This window comes from Scophthalmus maximus, chromosome 13 (assembly GCF_022379125.1).
Source record: "Scophthalmus maximus strain ysfricsl-2021 chromosome 13, ASM2237912v1, whole genome shotgun sequence".
Taxonomy (NCBI): Eukaryota; Metazoa; Chordata; class Actinopteri; order Pleuronectiformes; family Scophthalmidae; genus Scophthalmus; species Scophthalmus maximus.
This window is the reverse complement of record NC_061527.1, coordinates 4,595,853-4,612,544: the sequence shown is the minus strand read 5'-3', so window position 1 is coordinate 4,612,544 and position 16,692 is coordinate 4,595,853.

Below are 16,692 nucleotides of genomic sequence, written 5' to 3'. Positions count from 1 at the left end.
AGTGCGAGTGATTGCTCTGTGCAGAGGCAGGACGGAGGAGGTTCTGCACAAATAGTACATCTAAACACGGAGGCTTAAAATAGAGGCAAAGCAAAATGTATATGTATATGGAAACCTGCGTTAAAACCTATGTAAAATATCCAAAACAATTCAATGTGCAGCGCAAAGAAATGTGATTTATATCCGAACACAGCAATTTAGTTTGCAATTCAGAGTATTATTATTTTTTGGGCGCTCAATTTTCTTTGGTGCTTCTCAGCTTGTTCATTACAATAAATGGACACATTTAGAAAATATAAATATAAAGCTGCCAAGATGGCAGAAGTTAGATCCTAAAAGGAAGGACAGTCACAGATATCTATGAAATAATATTAAACAGTTTGGTGATATTACACTGTCATGTGCACTAGGGAAGATCCTGGACAGTGACTTCTATTAAGACCCTAGTGTTTCTTGCACGAAGCCCGTTCTGTCCCATGATGATGACTCGCCCTCATCCTTATTCTTCTGTCATCCACATTCCCTTCCCTGCCGCCTACTCCTCTACCACAAAAAGCTGAAATGTGGAAATATGTGCAGATATTAAATGTTGCATACAAATTAAGGTAATTCATACTGTTAGTGTTTTTCTTTTTTTGCCAGAACCCTTCAAATAGTTTTTATGTGAAAGACCCTGACTGACGGTTGTAAAACAATAAAAGGAAAAGACGAGAAGCCTTGGTTGTGCACAAATCCCTCCCACTCCTTCCCACCGTCGCACGCAGAATATAGACATCCCGTGTAATTACAACATGGAACATTCATAGTCTGTCCTAATTATGTAAAAAGCGAGTGATTGTACTGCTCTGTTGGTAACATATTCATATATTCATCATGCAGCGAACCCAAGAAAAAAAGAGAGATTCTTAACGTGAAACGTTTCATTGGTTAAATTATTTGCGGGGCTGTCAGACGATGAAACTTGATCAGGCTCTGCAGCATTCACCTCACGCTGTCGCCACGTCCCTGAAGGAAACAGCAACTGGCGTCGACACAGCTCCAATCTGGCAAATCCTCTTCAGCTAAGCAGCCGTGTGCAATCTGCTAACGATTGAACGTAAGCTATATGAATGGAGAAGCTACTGAGGACTATGCTAGATGTAACATCAACAGGGAAATGCAATTTAGTCACGATAAAGTTGAGCTGATTGAAATCTTCTCACTAAAGAATGAAAAAGTGAAAAGTAGAAAAACATTATTTTTTAGACAATGCCAACTAAACACCAGCTGCCTCGCTCTTAAGGAAGTCAAATAACAAAAGGGTGGAAATCTCCATAACAAGTGAGCGCTCCGAGAGCCGAGTGCCAGCTCTTCCTCCCTGGAGGGTTACAGGAGGCGAGGGCCCGAGGATGAGGAGGCTGCAGCCGGCGAGGTGACGAGACCACATTTCCTCCTCTCTCTCTGCAGCATTCCATCCGTCCTCCTTTGCAACGGTAAAGAGAAACTGTATTGATCAAGTTTTAGTAGTTGCAGGAGTCATTAATTTGGAGCAGTAGTTTCTGTTGGCGAGGTATCAGACTATTGACCAACGTCTCAGTGCGAGCTCATTTAGAAGTTCAGAGTTTGGGGAGTGGCGCAGCTTGAGGTCTTTACTGCACAAACAGCAGTCTTCAGTAGTGTTCACACAAAGTCTTGACAGAGCACACACACACACACACACACACATTTGTTTCCATGATGTATTTTTCTATTATAAAGGAAATTTTGTGGCTTCTACATCCTAAGCACATAGGATGGATCCACAAGGATAAGGCTCCTGGGAGCTGAGGTTGTGGCCCCGTTGTTAGGCCTCCACCCGATAAGAGATTGCAACGTGATTAGTTGTACACTCTTATTCTTACCCTTTCCTCCGTCTTTATGAACCAGTGTCTATGGTTTGTGCAACAGTAAACTCTCAAATATGCATTTGTGTTTGTATGAGCGGTCATTGCACCCAAGTCCTACAGTTATTTCCTGATCTCCATCATGGGAACATTTTTCCGTGTTCCTCCTCCTTCAGCTTCATGACGCCTCACGAGCGCATGTACTATATCTTCACCGAAACTTCACAGACCTTTTCCCACCTTCAGCCAGTCACCTGTTCTCAAACATCCGCTGAGGCTTGCTTTGGCCAGATGCCGGGTTGCCATCTGCAAGTTCGCCTGTTTACTCAAAGACTATTAAACCTGTTTTATCCCTGTTGTGACTCTGCTATGGTTTTGATGCATGAGAGACACTCACTGAGCGGTTGTTTTTGCTGGAAGCCTGATCACACCTTCTGGACCGGGGCAGAGTTGACCCCGATTTGCATGTGAAACTAACTGCAGACGTACTTGTACTGTGGCCAATTCGACAGACGCAAATTTGCAGGGCTAAGTGAAAACAACATGATAAATTGCATCTGGATTTGAGTGGATACAGGACATTTGACTGCCATGAATTTAAATATTTTTTTTCCACATCACAGGACCGACTGTACGGTAGCTTCTTGCGTTCTTCGTTTCTCAGTGCAGCGGATCATGACATGAACAGGCTTAAGACGTCGGTGCGATAAACAAAGGCTGCAGCCAAACAAACAGCTGCACAACATGATAAATCAATCACAAACAGAGCCAAGACTTGCTGTAGTTTATGTCTATGTGACACAGGCCCACTTACTGTACCTACTGCAGGCACAAAATAAGAACAACTTTCTCTTGGCGCACAAAAGGAACATTTCCCTATGGTCCACGTAATCCGTACCTGCGCTTGACAAATGTACTTGTGGTGGACTGATAGGAGAGAGGATGGTGGATGGAGAGGCAATGTGCTCTTCCTCTGATGCAACCTCCATGTTGGCTCAATGTACGATCTTGCACAATACTCTGGCATCTTAAAAACTCTTCCTCTGCCCGGCACCATGCTGTCTTCTGTTGGATTGAAAAAATACAGAGACAATCATCTCTCAGGCTCGCTGAGAGACCCGTCCATCACAGCAGACCAGAATATGTAGTGTGCCCGCACCATGAACCTGTTATCAGAACACAAAGCCCATCTGGCATCGTTCCTTATGTCTGCGCAAGTGTGAACCACTTTCAGCCGGAGATCGCTTGTCATATCCTCCTCAAACTTAGATCTTAATTATCTTATGACATTTTTGTACAAATAAAACAAAATTTTTTGCTAAATCATCTCCCATCACCCTTTATTGTAATTTACAAAAAGCATATACAGAAAACCTACTGGCTCTTGCAACAATAAAGAAAGTGTCTGGGTTCATTAATGTGCTGACTTACATAACGAATAACCAGAGAATAATGACTTGACTGAGGCAGTTTTTCTCTAATCCATATACCTACTGTATACAGCCAGCTCATCTCCTTTGCTTCATATGTACTGTCCTTCCCTCTCCCCTGCTGATTTCAGGATGATTCCCTGTAATAATGTCTGCCAGGAGAAGACGGATGGGTCGACTCCTCTGTTTCAGTGTGACTTTGTTCTTTTTATGCCTCCACGCCGGCGACAGTCATGGCCAGAGGCGTTATGTGTTTCGTCTGTCCGTCCCTTTCTTGAGAACACTATGTCTCAGGAACGCCTTGGGGGGATTTCCTCTCGTTCACTTGGTCTCAAGGATACAGTGAATAGAATTTGGTGGTAAAATGTAAAAAGCAAGTACGACCTCACAAACTGTTTTTGGCCATAATCTAAGAATTTATATGATAATTATGCTAAAATGCATATAATATTTTTTATGAAATTCACCAAAGTCTTTGTCTTTCACTATTCTAGTGATGATTGGTTTAATTTCTTCATTACATCTGACAAAAAATCATGCACTTGGATTCAAGAACCGATTAGAAAAACAAGCACAACAACAATGGTGTAGCTACATGTTTATGACTCCACAAAGGCACAGGTTCAAATGTTTGTCTAACAATGGATTAAGACGAGTGAAGGTTAGGAAAAATCCAATCAAATAAATCCGTAGGAAACTGTGAAACGCAGCAGCCAATCACAGCCTGGAGTGACCGTGTTTCAACCCAGCTCAACCAAGCAACAGCTGAATGTATTTCCTTGGAAACAGGAAAGACAAAAAAAACATAATTATTGACTATTATCTTTGTCAATCTTTGCACAATCACATGGAGGCATCTTGTGCTACCCTTTAAGGACTGCCATTTGTGGTGTTGGCATTAGGTATAACAACCGACATAGACTCTAAAGCAGTAACCATGCGACAGAAAATATCGTCCAGTTCTACACAGGCAACGATTTTTAACAGGTATAGACAACACCTGCTCCTCTATGCAGAGATTTACAGAGATTTTTGTTCAAAGCCATGTCTGCAATGTGACATTCCCAGAGAGTGTGACTTTCGAACGATTGATACACGGCAGCACGATTAACGAACAGTGAAAACTAAACCTGGACCTGCAGCTCAAGGGCGCGAGTCGCGTGGCACACAACAGAAACTCAGCTTCCTCTTCACTTTAATGACAGCTGGAAACTCGGTCTGCGGCATGGAATAAAACACCGGGATGGGCCCCAGCAGGTATCCACTGGCAGCACTCCCCCGTTGCGACATCAGTCAAGTCTTCCATTGTGAAATCTGCTCAAGTCCACAGGTGAACGGTGATCAAAACAGTTTTCCTGGTGTGCACCACGGCTGTGTGGTTTCTTTGAAATTCTGGTGGAAAAGGGAGATGAAAAATCCACACGGGGAAGTTTTAATGGTCTGAGAACAGGAAAAAAAACGGTATCAGCTATATGACAAACAACCATTATAGCTTTCATATGTAATTACGCTCTAATCTGCAATAACCATATCGTCTACCAATCCAGCTCGACCGTTTACCTGGAAGAAAAAGTGGGGAAGGTGAAGCGAGCTACCGTATATGTCATCCTGTCAATATGCACGTTGTTGTCCTTTCACCTGCTAATGAGGAGCAGCAACAACCTTTTTGCAGGGGAAATGTTATCTCTCCTTGGCCTCCAAATCAAAACAAACTCTAGGTTTTTATGTTAAATCGTTATGGATTATTTTCTTGCTCAAAATGTGAGGGTAAATGTATCGTCTGGGGGAAATAAATATATGTTACATTAAACTTTATCATCAGAAATCTATAAAGACTATGTAACGTTAACATATCAATATGTAGAAAAAACAAAGTGTAATGTCAATATTAACGATTAGCCAGCTAATGTGCGGATTAAGATTAACATGTTTGCCTGTTTGTTGCTTTTCAGTTTTATCTTGAGCAAGCAAGTTAAATATATATATTTTTATTTATATATTTTTAATTTGAAGGCAGTGTGAGTTTAGAAACAGATCATTTTATTTTAGTTGAGATATTAACATCCTTTTTAGGTAAGGGCTCAGCTAATTGTTAGCTTCTTTAACAGGCTAATGTCACCTTTACTTTATGTAACATGTCGGTAGATTAACATAGAATTTCCTTTATATCTTTACCCAGCGAGAGTGTTGGGTGACGTAGATGGAAACTCATGATTGTAATATACTAAAATCACATGTCTATAAATATATTATAAAGCGCTGATTAGCATCTTGTCAACCACACTACCTGCTTAACTTTTAGACCGTATCTACTTATTAAAACATGAACCTAGAGCATGAACCCAAAGAGGAAAATGAACTTGGCCCATAAATTTTGTACAGTAAGTACGCTAATGCAAGGCTGATTGCGAAGGGGGTGGTAATTTATTGAACGCGATAAGTTGTGACAGTAACAAGGCTTTTTGGCAGGACGGCCGAGCTTGCACCACCGGGTGAATCCTGGGAGCACGGGGCGTCAGTTAGGTGGCAGCTCTTGGCAAGAAGCTTCTGACACGGCAGGTGGTTCCTGCTCTTTCTGGACAGGTCGCGTCTCCCAGAGGAAGGTTTTTATTAAAACGGGTGCTTGTCAGTGAAAAGTCTAGTGACAGTCCTTGCTCACCTTTTCCCTCCCGCCGGGGGCAATAGACCCTTTCGGTGATCGTGCACCGGCAGTTTATGACCGGCTCAGCGGCGCAGGCAGCCCCTCTGCAGCTCGGCGTCGGGGGCCAGAGGTGGGCCTGCTGATTGATAGGTCTGGAGGGCATCTGAGCATCTCGGCTAATTATGATTAATGCCTCGGTGTCTGCCGAATCACAAACTGCAGATGCGTGAAATTAACTTTAATTACTCCGTTTGTACAGCTCAGTTGTTTTTTTGTTTTGTTTCGCTCTGATAGAAAAGTGACTGAGCTGTTACAAAATGGCTCGGGGGGGGGATTTAAATGCACTATGTAAATTACATATAGGTCAGTAGTTTATTGGATCACTATTAATAATTCATATTATATTAGCATTGAATATTTGATTACCTGACTGTTGAAGGATACAAGAGTCACCGTCTTTTAAAAAGTGGTGAAAGGCAGATACAGATCTTCTCTGAAGGAGATATTCAACATCAGCTCAAAAAGAAACCTCGCTGAAAGGTTCAAATGCTTATTGTGTTACTGGAAATGTTATGCCCTTAACTGGATAATGTCTGTGTAAAAAAAACATTTCCTACAACATTTCCTCTTGGCATGTGGTCTTGTAGTTATAGTTTTCTACTAAACAGCCCTACCAGACAGATGGCCTCCCCGATGCGAGCATCTTTTAAGGCCGCATTAAACTGCATCATTTCACGCTGACTGGCTCAAAGTTGCATATATCACACTTAATGGAGTCACAGGATCCTATGCAATATTCATGAACTCCCCTCACACATTCCAGCAGTGCTATCAAAATAAGATGAGGGTGGGGGTTTTTTTTCAACTTTTTCAAATACCTGCTCTGTTCCCGTCTCACTTCCACTGTCTGTCAGCAACTCCTGATTTAAGGTCAGGGCCCCGTGACAGTGACTGAGGATACAGAAGGACTCGAGGAAGGACAGTGGGACTCCAGGGTTGCCGAAGGGCTGAAGAACCAACGACCAGGAGACCTTGGGCAGCACAATCCGAGGGCAGGAGAGATCTCTGGTGGTCAGCCTGGAAGACAGACAGAGTTACTGAGGATGGCATGCGCAAAGGCGGGATGGCTCTTGAAGACGATGGCAAAGACAGGACCACAGCAAGTGCCCTTTGAGATAAATGAGGAGGGTTAGGATTAGGGTTCATCCAAGAACCGCTCATCACCGACGCTGCACTTCCAGGAGGTCCTCGGACATACACCTGCCAAATTCAAAGTCCATCAAATGAAGACTTGTGGAGTAAATTGGACAGACAATCAGAAAGACTCTGCCATACATGGATTTCTGGATTTATTAGTAGGATCGTCGGTTACAGTCATCATGAAGGTTTGGGTTTAATTATTTTCTTCCTTAAGGCTGCAGCATAGAGACACGTTACGTCTCCGTTATGACCGGAGGTAATCCCTGTGGGAGGTAAATTCCTAAATCCTGTTGGGAATCATCTGATTTAAATACAACGGTTAAGCTCAAATATGAATTTCCTCCAATTGTGCGAGATGCACTTTGTGTCAGGCATAAAATGGAGTTTCTCTCTCATCCGGTACAAGTGACAATGAAGCTGGTCACTATTTATCAGCACCCTGCTATTCATTTCCCACAAGGGTTTTGCATATAGCTCTGCATTCTCACAATGTTGCCACCGTGACACATTTCAGCCTCCAGAATTTACGCACCCCACTGCTTGAATTTATATTAACATATTTCAGGATTGTTATGGTGCACACTTTATGAGTGGAGAGGTGCATTGTGGGTAGACGTGAACATTGCTTACTATTGTGTTTCGATGAGCTCGAAGCAGAGACCCGTGGAGAAACAGGCAGCAGCAACGGAAGTAATTTCCAGTGTAAAAAGCGCTCGCTCGATTAATGTCTTGGAATAAATGCCTCTAAGCAGCAGTGTGGACTGTTTGTGAAGTTAATCTGTGGATTTATGGTCTGTTTCCGAAGTTGAAGGCCTTCTCTTAAAGGGTTATAGTTGTGCTACATCAGGTGAAGTTAGTGTCAGTCATCTGGGCCTTGGAACTTATTCAAATAGATTCCTGTGTTGCAAAGAGGAGAACGTGCAGCTGTACTATGTTTGGCAAAAGCCTATTTGGATTTTATCATATGCACTACGTCATGTCTTCATTATTTTGTTCAAAATTGTCACCTTATTCTGAACCGCAATATGGCAAAATTGAGTCTGACCTTAAGGGAAAATAGTTTCCAAAAAATACATGTAGTGGTAAAAGTTATGGACTATTCCAGGGTGTAGTTGTTTTTCTCTCTGTAAAAAAAATTATATATATATATATATATATATTCAAGTAAGGCCCAATCCAAGACTGTAAATTAAATATAATATATCATATATAATAATAATAAATTAATAGTGTTAGCCTCAAATTCCTTTTCATAGCCTATAAGCCACTTTTTTAAAACTCTGCAAAACCCTACATTTTGTCCTATTGCCGTTTGGAACACTCCTGGCTGTGAGAAATAAATCAGGATTAAGATATGGTCGGACAACTGACACACTTTGGTTAAATGTAATCAAACATCTGATGTCTGAATTCATTTTCAGCTTTATCTGCTTTGAACCAGTCCATGATTTTCCTCTCACTCTTAAAGTGCAGCGAGTCAAAACATTAAATAGTGTGATAATGCTACAGTCCGACAGTAGATATTTGCAACTTGCCAAATACACTTAATAACATCATACTATGTCCTCATTATATTAATGGGAAACATGATCCAATTGCAATTATGCTTCTAACAAGTCAAATTTGCTGTGGCAGTTACTTGCTTGCTATAGGAGACAGGGTTGAATATGGACATTATTCCAAAACATAATGTCAGTGACCCTGGACAGTGATAATTACCAGAACGTTATTACATGTCTCAATATTTCCCACTCATTTAGTTTGACTAACAAACAGTTGGTTGGTGCACAAAGTCACACTGTACCCGGTGACATTTTCTTGACCTTTGCATTTTCTCGACCTTTACATTTGCTAAAGGTGAGAGCACGGCACTCTGCATCTCATTCCAACTGAAACTATGGCTACATATCTATTGTAGATTTTGAAGGAAATATTACTGCCCTCTAACTGCCCCCTTTTCTTGTGTTCTGATTCTCAAGGAATACTTCCTGTTGGTACTGTCAGCATTTACACATTTTGGAGATTCATGTCTCTGCGTCTATGTTGAAACGGCATGTTCCTATCTCTCTCCTTCACACTCCTCGGAGAGAAGGCTCCAACCTTCTTGCTCTGAGGCAACAGTGCTAACCACTACACCGCGTGCCGCTACCAAATCCCAAGAAACCAAAAAATACATTCCAAAAATTCATGGTTGGGAATCATCCAAAGGGAGAAAAACGTTGGAGCAGAGCAGATGGAAATCGTAGCCAGGATGTTAAATCAACCTGGTGCCTTTTGATTTAACTGGACACGACTTATTGTGGTGTCCGCTCGTCCTCAGTTTGCCCCCGTGATTCCGAGCGACGTTATAAAAGATAAGAGATGACCCCTGAAAACCAGCGATAAACTGCCGCAGTGGGCTGGCAGATTAAGCGGCGCTCCCTCCCGGCGGCTCTGATAAGCAGGGAAACCGGGAGAGTCGAGGAACATTCGTCTGGACGAACGCACTGTGTGGACATTAAGGAGCTCGCACGTTATCGTAAATGGTCAACAGATCTTTTTTCGACTCGCCAGCATGGATTTGTCTCACTTCTTTCACTGTTTATATTTGAGCTTCAACAAGCTCCGTAATGGAAGACCCGGCTAAGAACAGCAGCAGCAGCGAGATTAAATGTTGGTTAATTGCGTTTAATAATCTGGATCTTTAGAATTAATGCACCCCGGTACAATGTTTCATACCCTGAATATTGATCATATCTAGCAGAACACCTGATGTCATTAGGAAAGGGATGTTCTTCTGTGTTTCAGCTCTACATTTGTAATTTAAACTGATAATACTCAAGCAAGTACAAGTCAGGGTCCGACGCACATCAGCACCTCCAGATGATTCTGTGTTTGTACCTTAGTAGGGCAGATGCTGATCTGGTATAATATGTGATTATTAAAGCACACTTGTGATTGACTCTGGGTATTTTCCACAGAAGACAGTTTGGCATGTCACTGTAGAAAAAAGCAAAGGTATAAATGATGACATTAATCGGGACATGGTTAATGATATTAGAAAAACCGGGGCCTTATCCTGCAGTGACAAGTCAAAAATATCTGTGGCGAATAAAAAAAGGCTTATTAGTAGTTTTGCACCTTCAGATGAGTTATGGCGGAACAGCTGTTTATCAGTCCTCCCCGGTGCTCCTTGAATAAACAATGTCATTTATTGATCCTTCGCAGTGCGGGTAGGAAGATTTTTGGACTCCTGAGAATTGTTCGAGAGCTAGTGTTTACCCTAATGGCAACATCTGTATACTTAGCAAAGGCTCCAATTCTCTGGACAATTTGAAGCACGATAATATGATGATGTGAAAGGGGGTTCCCCTCATAGTGATGAACCGACAGAGGATTATCTCCTAATCCGCACGAGCAAAGAAAATAGAAAACTTTTTTTTCAATCTTATAACAATCTTGTCCACAATCTTTTAAAGAGAACAAAGTGTATATATATATTTTTAAAAAAGCAGTCAAACGACACAGTGTTTGTGGCGGGGTGATAGATTCAATTTTATGCCCACAAATTATATTTTTCCCAAATTAAAAGCATTAAGCTATCAGTTGAGTTGATGACTCATTCCGTCTTTTTTCCTGCTCTCGTCCCCCTTCATTTCTTTGGTGAGCAAAGATTCCATCCTCTTTTTCTGCAGGAGTTATCAATACTACCAACACATCACACGCGATAGCCGCTGGGCTCTGAAGTATAAATTTCAATCTTTGTGTCCAGCCGCGAACTTTCCAAGAGAGAGAACCATGTCTGCACAGTGGGACGTCAGCCTGTTTTGGGAAAGTGAGAAAATCTTATTGCGTTCAGGGAGAAAGAGAACATCTGGCTCTCGACTCTCCAGGCTCTCAATTAATCTAGCGCGCGCACACACACGCACTCACTCACACACACACACACACACACACACACAGGAGTTTGGTTATACCTCCTAGGGAGTAATTAGAAGATGGCCTGGTCCAGCTGGGAGCCGCCTCACCACTCTCCATCACACACACACACACACACACACACACACACAAACACTCACCAGCAACAGACAAGCACAGCACTGCATTGTTGCACAATGAGTCACCAAAATAACATGGAGGGTTATTGTGCCTCCGAGGGAACTCGAAGGCACAAGATCCAAAACAGGGGGAGCACGGGGATAAAAGGTCAGCTCACACTCCGAGACGGCCACATTTTTCCCAAGTCCTCGAATGAATATCAAGCTCTCTGCTGGCCCCCTCGGCAGTACTGAGCTCGGGAGGTGAAACGAGAGACTCTAAAAACTCTAAAAAGACCAGTTAATGGTACACGTTCTTCTGGAGGTCATTGAGGCTGCTCTGCAGGGACACGTCTGACTACATATGGCTACTGATAATATGGAAAAATCCAGTGTTTGAGTCCTATGGGGAGGGAGGGGGGGGGGGGGGGGTGTATGACCCAACCTTGTCACCACTTACAATCCCTTGACCCACCCTTAGCTGACAGCCTTGAAGAACTGACCACTGCATTACATGTATCCGGCCAATAGAGACCCTGTGTTTATTAATAAAACACTATAGAGATGTTAATCATCACCAAGGTGCTAAATCTCCTGTAGCCATATTTCTACTTACACACTTATCCCTAAACTAATCCCTGTTGCTGGTATTCAAGACAATATGGATTATGCTGCAATCGCTGATTTATTCTGTATTCACACTCTCAGCCAACATGTATCTAATGCATATGTTAAACACATGAAGAAAAAAAATGGAAAAGACGTCAAGTATCTCGACAGAAGGGTCAATACAACTCATGGCCCTCTGCTCAGATATCAATATCTGTAACAGAACGTATGCTTAGTATTTTCTTTTTGGGTGAAAAAACATGAAATGAAAGTAATTATCACTCAAAGACGCCTGGTTAAGTTCATTTTCAACACAGAAATGTAGCCAATATTCTTTCCGAAGCTATTTGACCGTCTCACAAAGCGCTGACGTAGTGGCCCCTTTGTCACGATCCTGCCCTTTTAGCTTGTGAGACTTGTTGGACCTCTTGGAAGACTCTTTGGGTAATCCTTATGGGCTTTTGTTTCACTCTGCGCGTTTGGAATTGTGTTTTGTATCTAAAATCATGGGTTTCTCCTTTACCTTCCTTCTGTGTCTGTGCCTTAGTTGAGCTACTGTTTGTAATCCGTCACGTTGTCTAATCTCCTGTTTTTGTTCCTGAATCTGCCGTAGTCCTCGCCTGTTTCTTTTGGGACCTTGCGTGACAGCTTTGCCAAACTTTCCAACCTACTCGCTAGAATTCTCTTACACCGCAGCACTACAGAAAAAGTCGGTTTATGGAGTGATCCTCACATAACCCTCACGTGATGACAGCAGAACACATCAACAGACTTCTCTTCTCCTCGAGTCGTCCCCTGAGCCTTGGACTTCTGCCAGTTGCACCTCAATTAATTCCTACATTGCAGTGAGGTCACGTCGTTGGCACAATCAAGACGATGAGAGCACTTTTTAATACTAGATGCGACTGATGACCTGTGGATTGTCCTTATCTTTATGGTGTATCCAGATGCCGATCACATGTTGAATCTAAGTGAAAAAGGAGCCAAACGGCAGATCTCTAACAGTCCTTAATGCGACTCCACACAATCTGTGAGTGAAACCGGTTCCACTATCATCCAGTTATTACTTCATACCCTTCAGATAACTTCCCCCGACCGCGTGTAATGGCGTGGAAGAGACTGAAATGAAACATCTTGCTCCTCGTGGACCCCGCTTCTGTAGGGGGTCGCCCTTTGTTTCCACTTTTGTCCTCACGTTGCACGCAGCAGCTGAGACCAGGGAGAGAAAGGGAAACACAACACTTCTCTGTCCTCCAGTCGGAGCTCCCAGATCTCGCCTGCAGCAGTTGCTTTTGAACACAATGCCAGCGTCTCGTCTCTGACAGGAGCCTTCTCGGCCATGTTATATGGGGACTGGTGTAAGTGTGAGGGAGGACAGAAATAGGGTTTGTTTGTAGAACACGGGGACAATAGGCTTGGCTACAAGTAGAGGTACTTTTGTTCACAAAGACAAAAAGAAGACGGGGACATCCGCTGAAAAGCCATTGGACTAAACTCTGCACATTTATATTCATATACGTATATTTCCTCTCTATATATACATCTTGGATTTGGAGCAGTGCAGGAAAAATCAAGTCGTATTTTGCAAATTGAACTTGCGGTCAGAGTGTCACACACTTTGTGGCGGAAGTTTCCGATAATGATGCAAAATTGATGTTCTGCGCAATAGTCATGGTGGAGTGGAGCTGCGGTATCGTGCCGGTACACAACCACGACCAATCATGAGTCACTCTCAACTGTCAATCATGACATTTCACCACATTTTATAGCATGAAGTGGAACAATTTACACTTGGACATACTCTACATGAGTGTGATAAGAACTACCTAACATGATAGAAACCATCTTCGTAAAATAATATTTTTAGAAAACATGATCCATGTCCCCCATATTTATTTACAGTCTTTTCAGTTTCAGGGGGAAAAAATCCTATCAGCCCTTGTAATGAATTCTTCCGAATTACACAATTATTGGATGAATTTATTTCATATTCTATAATTAAAATGTGTCTTGATAATATACAATGATATACCTATGTAGGTTGTAAAAGAAAAATGATTAATAGCATCACACGGTAAGATGGCAGGGTTAGAGCAGAACACCCATTAAAATGGAATAAAGCAGAATGTTATTAGGTGATATAAAAGATATATATTAAAAGCCATATTTCCATGTGTTTATCAATAAATCACTTCATTTGTCACAACTCTTTCGGGTTGCTATAATGCTCAATAACATTGTGATGACTAAACAATGTGTAAACATCATTTTGAAGCAAGTCAACTGTACAATACACTTCACCTATGGTGACATGTATGGGAAAAATCAAATGTAAAATATTCATAAGTTGTTTCTGAGAATCTATCCTTGTAGAAAATTGCAAAGCCCTCCCTGGCAGGCAAACGCGAGGCCACTCGCATCCTCTGCACCTCTTCTCCTCCACATAATTCCTGTTGCATTTTCCTGCACCAGCCTTCTGAGCGTTGTATAAGTTCACCGTCTATTTCGTCATATTTCATCTAAGGCCCGCTGAGCAACCGGTCGACACATCCACAGAGTTCAGAGTAAAAGGGGGGTATACCAGACACTGTTTGAAAACACCAATATTCCTGTGGCCAACTTAATGTTTGGCTCCTCCACACGGCCAACCCAAGTCTCCCCGAGCATATCATAGAGACAAAATCACAGTGTTCTGAGTCCTTCTGTGAAACGATCTTGAATTCACAAGCTTGTTGCCGTGAAAACCGTTGCCACCTCCAACATTTCCAATGAATGTCAATGAGCGAGTGCCCGCACGTGCGTGCGTGCGTGTTCATTTTCATGCATCAGTATGTCTGACCGCGGTCAACGACGCCGTGAAAATGGATTTAGCATGACAGTTATCTCCACTCTTTTGTGTTACCTCGTGTCGCCCTAATGAGGATGAGAGATGAGCCGGGGGCATGCCAGACAGATTGACAGGTTTTCATTAGATTGTTTTGTTGGGGGGTTTATAATTAATCCTTCCGAGACCACCGCTGACTTTTCCTCCTGACCAACGGAGAAATGAGGAAGTGTATGGACTGCATGCAAGATGCCGCGTACAATATGCCGCGCTGCCGCGCTTCCCCCTCCCACAGAGACATTCGCTGACGTGACGTTGTGCCTGTGATTCAAATATTACCCAACTGCACTTCCAACTTCAAAGTTTCTCCAGCTCGCGCAGCAGGGAGACACCGGAAGATCAAAAAAGAGACGGTCACAAAGAGAGGAGGAAGACACACGGAGACAAGACAGATGAACTGAGGTTACGCCACTTCGGCACCTGGTCTTTAACAGGCATCATGGCACGCTGAGCTTTCTGAGTTTGATCACGACTCTCCGCAAGAGAAACACACAACACACAAATGAAGGCTGTTCTTCTCGTCAGAAGCGACGTCGCACACGTCCAGACTGTAGCACTGCAAAGCGTCTCCCGCGGGACGGGAATGGTTCGGACGACCAAGAATGTGACTGTAACAGTCTCTCGCCAGCCTGTCGGTTTCGTTTCACCTGGAACAAAAGCTTGACCAAGAAGTGTTGGTGGCCAGAGTGTAACTATACCTTACCCACGAGGAGACGGAGCAAACAAATTCTCATGCAAATCCCAGTGAACGGATATATTCTCCAGATCCGATAATGCTCTCATGACCAGTCGCATTCGGCTGTAGCTTATGTTGTTGTTCTAAAGCGGTAAAATATGAATCGTTTTGCCGATTTGAATAGTTTTGTTCAGTTCAGTTTAAAGATTTGTAGACATTGACTATGTCGTTTGTTCACTTTACGGTATTTAATATGGGAATTCGTTTAAATTGAAACAAACTTTCCGTTTCCCATTCGTGTCTCGTTGATGAGCTCTTTGTCTTTTTCATGTACTCTGCGAAGTGAGAGAAACATCGGTAGAACTATCACAGCTAGATACAAATGAGAGACCAGACAACACACTCAACAACTCAGCTCGAGTCTCTCCTGGTGAGGACCGTTTACTGGGACAAGGGGAAACTTCTGCAACTCCCCAGTAGAGAGATATTGGACGTGTCCAGTCTTTTATTCGCTTTCTTGGGTGATTTTTCTTCTTCCAGTGCAGCAGGCCCGTTTATCTACTCTCGCATTGAAGATCTGTGGCACAAAAGAAATATCCGATATTTGACGTCTCCTCTTCTGCCTGCAGACACTTTCGGAAGGCAGTGCTTCTCTCTTTCTCATTTAAAATAAAAATATACAAACTTTGAGGTTCAAAACACTTGAATAACAAAGCGTCTGGCTATCTAGCGTTCTGCCACCAGCCGTAGCAGGTGACCCGCCCAGGTGCACAGCACAGGCACTACCTCCTATGAGAGCACTCTGTGTGCGGGAGATGTATGAAATGAGATTCTCCGATCAAATGAATCCATGCGGAAAGATAGTCGCTGCACGGTGGACATCCTGAGTATCTGTGGACGTCCTGGTAGAGCTGTGTAGCGGGGAAAAGCACAGGCGATATAGTGACGCCGGCCCCGAGGTCCACTTCATCCTGTCCTCGATTTTTTTTTTTGAGGCTCGTCTCCGAACGGGTCTCAACTGCAACAGTGAATCCTGTTTGAGGCAGAAGCAGTGCAAAAAGTGCCTTTGTTTCCAGCGGCGGTGTTCCCTTTGTCTCTTCCCCCGAATCTTTCCGACACGAGACCAAACAGGACAAAGGCCGTTGTGACAGGGAAAAGTGCTGATACCGTAGATGTGAAAGGTCAGCATTCAGCAAGGAAGGGTCGTTAGGGAGGATTTCAGAGCCATCTGCCCGTCAACGCGGTCTCCCCTGACACCGGATAGGGTTCTTTTGGGAAACATCGAGAGACGGATGTGCAGGTCCACATATGACGGGCAAGACAGCACGAGGAAGTCCGACGCAGGGACGCACAGTACATGTAAACACACAAAAC